The 6,974-nt window shown below is 41.6% G+C and overlaps 1 long non-coding RNA gene across 1 annotated transcript; it reads left to right on the forward strand.

The window, feature by feature from the left end:
- Window positions 1–5,537: 5,537 nt before the first annotated feature.
- On the forward strand, window positions 5,538–6,727 carry LOC308464449. The gene is made up of 2 exons (XR_013980053.1): window positions 5,538–5,627; window positions 6,505–6,727. It is a non-coding gene; the product is annotated as an uncharacterized lncRNA (long non-coding RNA).
- Window positions 6,728–6,974: the final 247 nt, after the last annotated feature.

Consider the following 6,974-nt stretch of genomic DNA (forward strand, 5'->3'; position numbering starts at 1 on the left):
CCACCAACCTTTTGCCAGTCTTGGCAATGGATGGTCTCATGCCCTAAATCCGGGCGATGACCTCACTACCGGAGCTGGGATCAGGAAGGAGCGACACTTCCCGGAAAGACACGTGGATCATCCAAGAAGCCGCTCCCCCCCCCCACGCGATCTTTATAGATCCACGCGCGCGCGCAGGCACGCTTAACCACACAAGAGATGCTGCTTTGGGAAAAGCAGGAGGGGAGGCGCACGAGAACCCCCAGGAAACAATAAAGGGAGCTGCGAATTATTAATTAATTGATTGATTAATTGCCCGCCCTCCATCTTAATGTCCCAGGGCGAGTTGCAACATTATATTAAAAACAGCTTATGCCCTTTGACGTAAGACAGGGGGTAGTTTTCCAACTACTTAATACCAGCTACAAGTAAAGCCAGGAATGGATATGGAGAAGGAATGGTCACCAAGGCAAACTTAGCATTGATCATAGAAAAATAGAATTGTAGAGTTGGAAGGGACCCGAGGATTATCTAGTCCAAACCCCTGCAATGCAGGAATACACAGATAATAATAATAATAACAATAATATACTATTTATACCCTGCCCATCTGGCTGAGTTTCCCCAGGTTTCGAACCTGGAACCTCGTGTTATCAGCACCATGCTGTAACCAACTGAGCTATGTTGTTTTTTTGACCAGTAATACAAAGTTAAGGTTGCCATATTTCAAAATTTCCTGCAAAGTTGTTTGCCTTTTTTTAGGAAGACCCCAAAATTGTTAAGCTTTTGGGGGGGAACCTCCCCCCCCAAAAAAACAGTGATTTTAAACTTTTGGAGCTGTTTCCGATTGGGCAAAATTCCCCCCTGACCCTGATGCCATTTTTACACCCGAAAACCAGGACATGTCAGGAATTTTCCTGAAGTATGGCAAGCCTGATGAACTTTGGCAAACATATAAAACAAGAGGGAATAGGATGGGTCACATGTTAACCTCAAATCGATAGAGGAAATATGCAATTTATCCATTTGTTTTCATGTTTATTTCATCAGTTTCTATCCAGCCTTGTGAAACATTTCACACAAGGTGGCAAGCAATAATAAATATATAAGAGCACAACATGTAGTAACACAAAATGCTCTTTTGCGGGGGGGGGCAAACCTCACCATTGGAACTCCCTGCCCATTGATATTCGGAAGGCACCTTCAATGAATTCTTTGCAGCACCTGCTATAAACATTTTTTCCCAGCAAGCCTGCCAAGGCATGTGATTTCACTAAGCCTAAGATCCAGAACATGCCTACACCATTGGGTAGGATTTCATTCCTTATGTGTCAGATTCAAATATACAAAACTCGCTTCCACCACAGAATTGCATAATTTGGCTGTTCACTTTGTGTTTTGCTGCTTTCATTTTTCTTCAAAATATGCACTCTATTCATTTGGAAAATATAACCTCTGTTTTGGACCTTTGATTGCATTTTTTTTTTCTTGTTTAGTTCAACACAACTGCTGGATTTATATTTTACTTTTCTAATCTTTTTATTGGTATTTTAAATGCCTATTAAACACTGTCTTGTAAATAGCTTCAAGGTCTTCTGTTCTAGTAAAACATGTATTTTGCACAATACCCTCCACTGAGTATTGGATAAGTAAAATGTGGAATTATGCTATTAAGACAAAATTAAACACATCATGAAACAAAATTAAACATGGCTGTATTGACTGGGGCTGATGGGAGTTGTTAACAAGTCCAAAATTTCTAGAAGACATTCTGCTGTTGAAGGAGTTATTTAATTTCTTCCAAACCTATTTAGGACTACAATGATCTACACTTGGGACAGCAACTGTATTCATTTAGGGCTACAATCATATACATAACCGTGTTTATGTAAACAATCTTACTCAGCTACGAGTGGTCGCCAAAGAAGAAGGAATAAGTCCTATTCTTACCCCTGAGCCGATATGTACACAATTGCCTTGCCAGTTTGTGAGTTTCCATCAGTTACAGTGGTACCTCGGGTTAAGTACTTAATTCGTTCTGGAGGTACATTCTTAACCTGAAACTGTTCTTAACCTGAAGCACCACTTTAGCTAATGGCCTCCTGCTGCTGTCGCGCTGCCGGAGCACAATTTCTGTTCTCATCCTGAAGCAAAGTTCTTAACCCGAGGTACTATTTCTGGGTTAGCGGAGTCTGTAACCTGAAGCGTCTATAACCTGAGGTACCACTGTATTTAACCAATTAAACTTGCATATCTTTGCAGATCAGCAAAATAGCATTATTTAAGGAACACAAACTCCTATTAAATATTGCATGTAGAAGTTGAGGTATTTGACATTACTTGTGGGGTCGGAATAGATACGATGGCTTACTAAGGTAAAGGGACCCCTGACCATTAGGTCCAGTCCTGGCCGACTCTGGGGTTGCGGCGCTCATCTCGCTTTACTGGCCGAGGGAGCCAGAGTACAGCTTCCAGGTCATGTGGCCAGCAGGACTAAGCCGCTTCTGGCGAACCAGAGCAACGCACGGAAACGCCGGAGTGGTACCTATTTATCTACTTGTACTTTGACGTGCTTTCAAACTGCTAAGTTGGCAGGAGAAGGGACCGAGGAACGGGAGCTCACCCCGTCACGGGGATTCGAACCGCCGACCTTCTAATTGGCAAGTCCTAGGCTCTGTGGTTTAACCCACAGCACCACCGGCTTACTATTGTCCCACTAAAAGTGTTTTGAAGAAATCACTTTAAGCAATGCTGGCCCATTTTCCACCCCTCTGCTGCTTTGAAGGCTTATTGGGCCTATTTCACAAACATTTAAAGGGATTGATTGCTGATTATACTTTTTGCATCTCATTACCAGTCATCTGTCCCTTTTCATTTTTCTCCTTTGAACTGAGTGAAGTGCTTCCTTCTGTCTGCACTGAATATTTTCCATTATTCCCATTTTCCATTATTCCCATTATTCGTTAGTTTTCTCTTCACAAACTTTTTTTAAACCAAGAAGTACATAACATTATATTTATCTTTGTCATCTCTCTCGTATTTTATTGAGGCAGGTATTTCAAACTTTAAAAAAAAACAAAACACTTTAAGGGTGTGTGTCCCCCCCCCCCCAATTGCTGAATCATTGGACTGGATTCTTTATCCATTCACAGTCTGCAGAGTCATAGATGTTGTACAGTATCCTTTTATCTCTTGGAGTGCTTGACTTTTAGGGCTCACTTTGTAAATACGAGATGAGTCAACGGAATTGCAATCCGGACCAATGAAGTTCGGTGTCATCAACTTGTGGGTTAAAACGATTTGTTTAAAATCACTGTACGTGTTAATTCGCATACGAAAGCAAAAATATCTCTGCTATCTCTGTTCTTAATACAACCATCTCGGCCCTGCCGAGTCAACGATGACCAATGTGCTGCAGTAAAAGGGGCTCCTTTTCAACATCTTATCAGCACAGACAAAGAAAATGCTTCTTCACACAACACATTGACAAAATAATGGAGGAGGGATAGGCTACTGATGGGAGCAATGCTTCTGAATACCGTTTGCTGGAAACCAAAGAAAATACACCATATTTTTCCACGTATAAGATGCCCCCTATTTTTGGGGACTCAAATTTAAGAAAATGGGGGGAGAGAGAGAAGGCTCAAAGTTGTTGAGCTTTTTTTAGGGGGGATTACTGGAAATTGCTCATCCATATGCGGTGGAAAATCCCCTCATCCCTCTCATCTGTCCCCTCGCCGTCAGAAACTGCCAATTGCCCACCCAATTCCCGCAGCGTCAGCCTATCAACACCAACCCTTGATGCACCATCCAATGACACGCCCAATAGCTGATGGCAGCCACAGCGGCAACCAATCAATGTCCGCCCTATGCACTATCCATGTATAAGACGACGATCCCCACTTTTTAGCATATTTTTAAAGAAAATACCTAGTCTTATACACGGAAAAGTACAGTATATATACAGTGGTACCTTAGGTTAAGTACTTAATTCGTTCTGGAGGTCTGTTCTTAACCTGAAACTGTTCTTAACCTGAAGCACCACTTTAGCTAATGGGGCCTCCTGCTGCCGCCATGCAATTTTTGTTCTCACCCTGAAGCAAAGTTCTTAACTCGAGGTACTATTTCTGGGTTAGCAGAGTCTGTAACCGGAAGCGTCTGAAACCCGAGGTACCACTGTAAATGTTTACTTAATATCAGTTCCTTCTCACGGAGGGGCTTCCATGGCCATCCAACCTCTGCTTAAAAACCTTCAAGGAAGGAAAGTCCACAACCGCCCGAGGGAGTCCGTTCCACTGTGGAACAGCTCTTACCGCCAGAAAGTTATTCCTGATGTTGAGTCGGAATCTCCTTCCTTGCAACTTGAATCCACTGGATCGGGTCTTTCCCTCTGGGCCAGGAGGAAACAGGCTTCCTCCATCTTGCATGGGGCAGCCTCTCCTTCGTCTTCCATGTGGTGGACTCTCCTCCATGGCACGTTTTTCAACAGAGCTTAGACAGACGGCCATCGGGGTTTCTTTAGCTGTGACTCTGCAGTGCGGGATGTCGGGCTGGATAACCCTTGGGGGAATTCTGAGGTTCTTGAGTGAAATAATAAATGTGTGTGTGTGTGTGTGTGTTGGTGGGCAGGGCAGAGTTGGGGTGGGTCATGTTCACCGGAGCCTGGCCAGGCAGGAACGCCAGCTGAGTCAACTGCATTCCTCCAGCGTCACGAGCAATCTCTCTGGAAGCCACTAAATCCTGTTAAGGCAGGCGACTGGTACGGCAGCTCAGGTCCACCCTCTTTCTTGCTGAAGAACATTCCCATAGAAGATAGGAACCAGAGAAGGCCAGCGAAGGCATGAGATGATCTAGGTTCGTGTGTATGTGTGTGATGTTCAAAAAGAAGCTTCTTCCTTTGTGTTGCAAGCAAGACAGGCCTTGCCTTTTGTTTTCTCCCTCTCAATGAGGCTGTGCTCTCCAAACTATCCCTGTATGGAGCGCTCCTGCAAAGGATTTGCACACCTTAGAAGCTGAGGATCCAGAGCATTAGGTCACTGCCCACATGTCTGCAGATCTTGAGTTTAGAGGAAATGCGAGTATGAGATGACAAATGTAGAAAAGAATGCATGGCATGAGAAAGCGGGCAGAGAGACCTTTTCTTCCTCAAAACTCTAGAACTCTTGGGCATCCAAAGAAGCTGAATGGGGAGAGAGAGAAGTTTCAGGAGGAGACAGGACTAACATTGGTTAAGAAAGTGAAATATTTAGGGGTTAACATGACTGCTAAAAATGTGAATTTATTTAAGGATAATTATGAAAAATGTTGGATTGACGTGAAAAAGGATTTAGAAATATGGACAAATTTGAAGTTATCATTGTTAGGCCGAATTGCTGTGATAAAAATGAATGTGCTGCCAAGGATGTTGTTTTTGTTTCAAACATTGCAAATTTTGGATAAGATGGACTGTTTCAAGAAGTGGCAGAAAGATATTTCCAGATTTGTTTGGCAGGGAAAGAAGCCTCGAATAAAATTTAAGATACTAACTGATGCCAAAGAAAGAGGTGGATTTGCCCTGCCAGACCTTAAACTTTATTATGAATCAACTGCTTTTTGTTGGCTGAGAGAATGGCTGCTTCTTGAAAGCACTGATGTGTTGGATCTAGAAGGTTTCAATAATGTATTTGGTTGGCATGCATACTTGTGGTACGATAAGGTAAAAGCACATAAAGCGTTTAAAAGTCATATTGTTAGAAAAGCATTGTTTAATGTCTGGATTAGATATAAGGATTTGTTAGAAAAGAAAACCCCAAGATGGTTGTCACCAATGGAAGCGAAGGCACAGAAAAAACTCAATATGGAGGCCAAATGGCCGAAATATTGGGAAATTCTGGAACAAGATGGAGACAGATTAAAATTGCAGAGCTTTGAAAAATTGAAAAACAGAGTGCGAGATTGGCTCCATTATTATCAAATAATGGAGGCATACAATCTGGACAAAAAAGTTGGTTTCCAGGTGGAAAAATCAAAATTGGAAACAGAATTGTTAGATCCAAAAATCAAGAATTTGTCAAGAATGTATAACTTGCTGTTGAAATGGAACACTCAGGATGAAATGGTGAAATCAGCTATGATTAAATGGGCACAAGATGTTGGACATAACATAATGATGGCTGACTGGGAACAGTTATGGACCACAGGTATGAAATTCACGGCATGTAATGTCCTAAGAGAAAATTTAATGAAAATGATTTATAGGTGGTACATAACACCAGTCAAGCTTGCAAAAAATTACCATCTGCCCGACAATAAATGTTGGAAATGTAATGAGACTGAAGGTACATTCTTTCACCTTTGGTGGACATGCCCAAAGATTAAGACATTCTGGGAGATGATCTATAACGAAATGAAAAAGGTATTTAAATATACCTTTCTGAAGAAACCAGAGGCCTTTCTCCTGGGCATATGGTTGGCCAATTGGTGTTAAAGAAGGATAGAACTTTTTTTATGTATGCAACAACAGCAGCAAGAATACTCATCGCGAAGTATTGGAAGACACAAGACTTACCCACCCGGGAAGAATGGCAGATGAAGCTGATGGACTATATGGAATTGGCGGAAATGACTGGCAGAATCCGAGACCAGGGAGAAGTGTCGGTGGAAGAAGACTGGAAAAAGTTTAAAGACTATTTACAGAAATACTGCAAAATTAATGAATGTTAGAAAAATGTTGGAATGAAGTTATATGGCTTTAGTAGAAATGTTATAAGGAATTAAGTATAAATAGATTAATAGAGTATTAAAGGAAAAAATAAGGTTAGAATCTGTTAAGATAATTAAAGGATAGAAAGCAGAGGAAGATGGAAAGGAATTGCTGAAACAATTAACAGAAGTGGAATACAAAAAGGGAGGTGTGAGGAGGTCATTGAAGTAAGTGAATGAAAGATAAGATATTGAAATTGTTTGATGTGTTTTAAACTGTCTTTGTTTTGTTCTGTTTTGTTAGTTTAATGTGT

Source organism: Podarcis pityusensis, assembly GCF_964106645.2.
Source record: "Podarcis pityusensis genome assembly, chromosome: 15".
NCBI classification, from domain to species: domain Eukaryota; kingdom Metazoa; phylum Chordata; class Lepidosauria; order Squamata; family Lacertidae; genus Podarcis; species Podarcis pityusensis.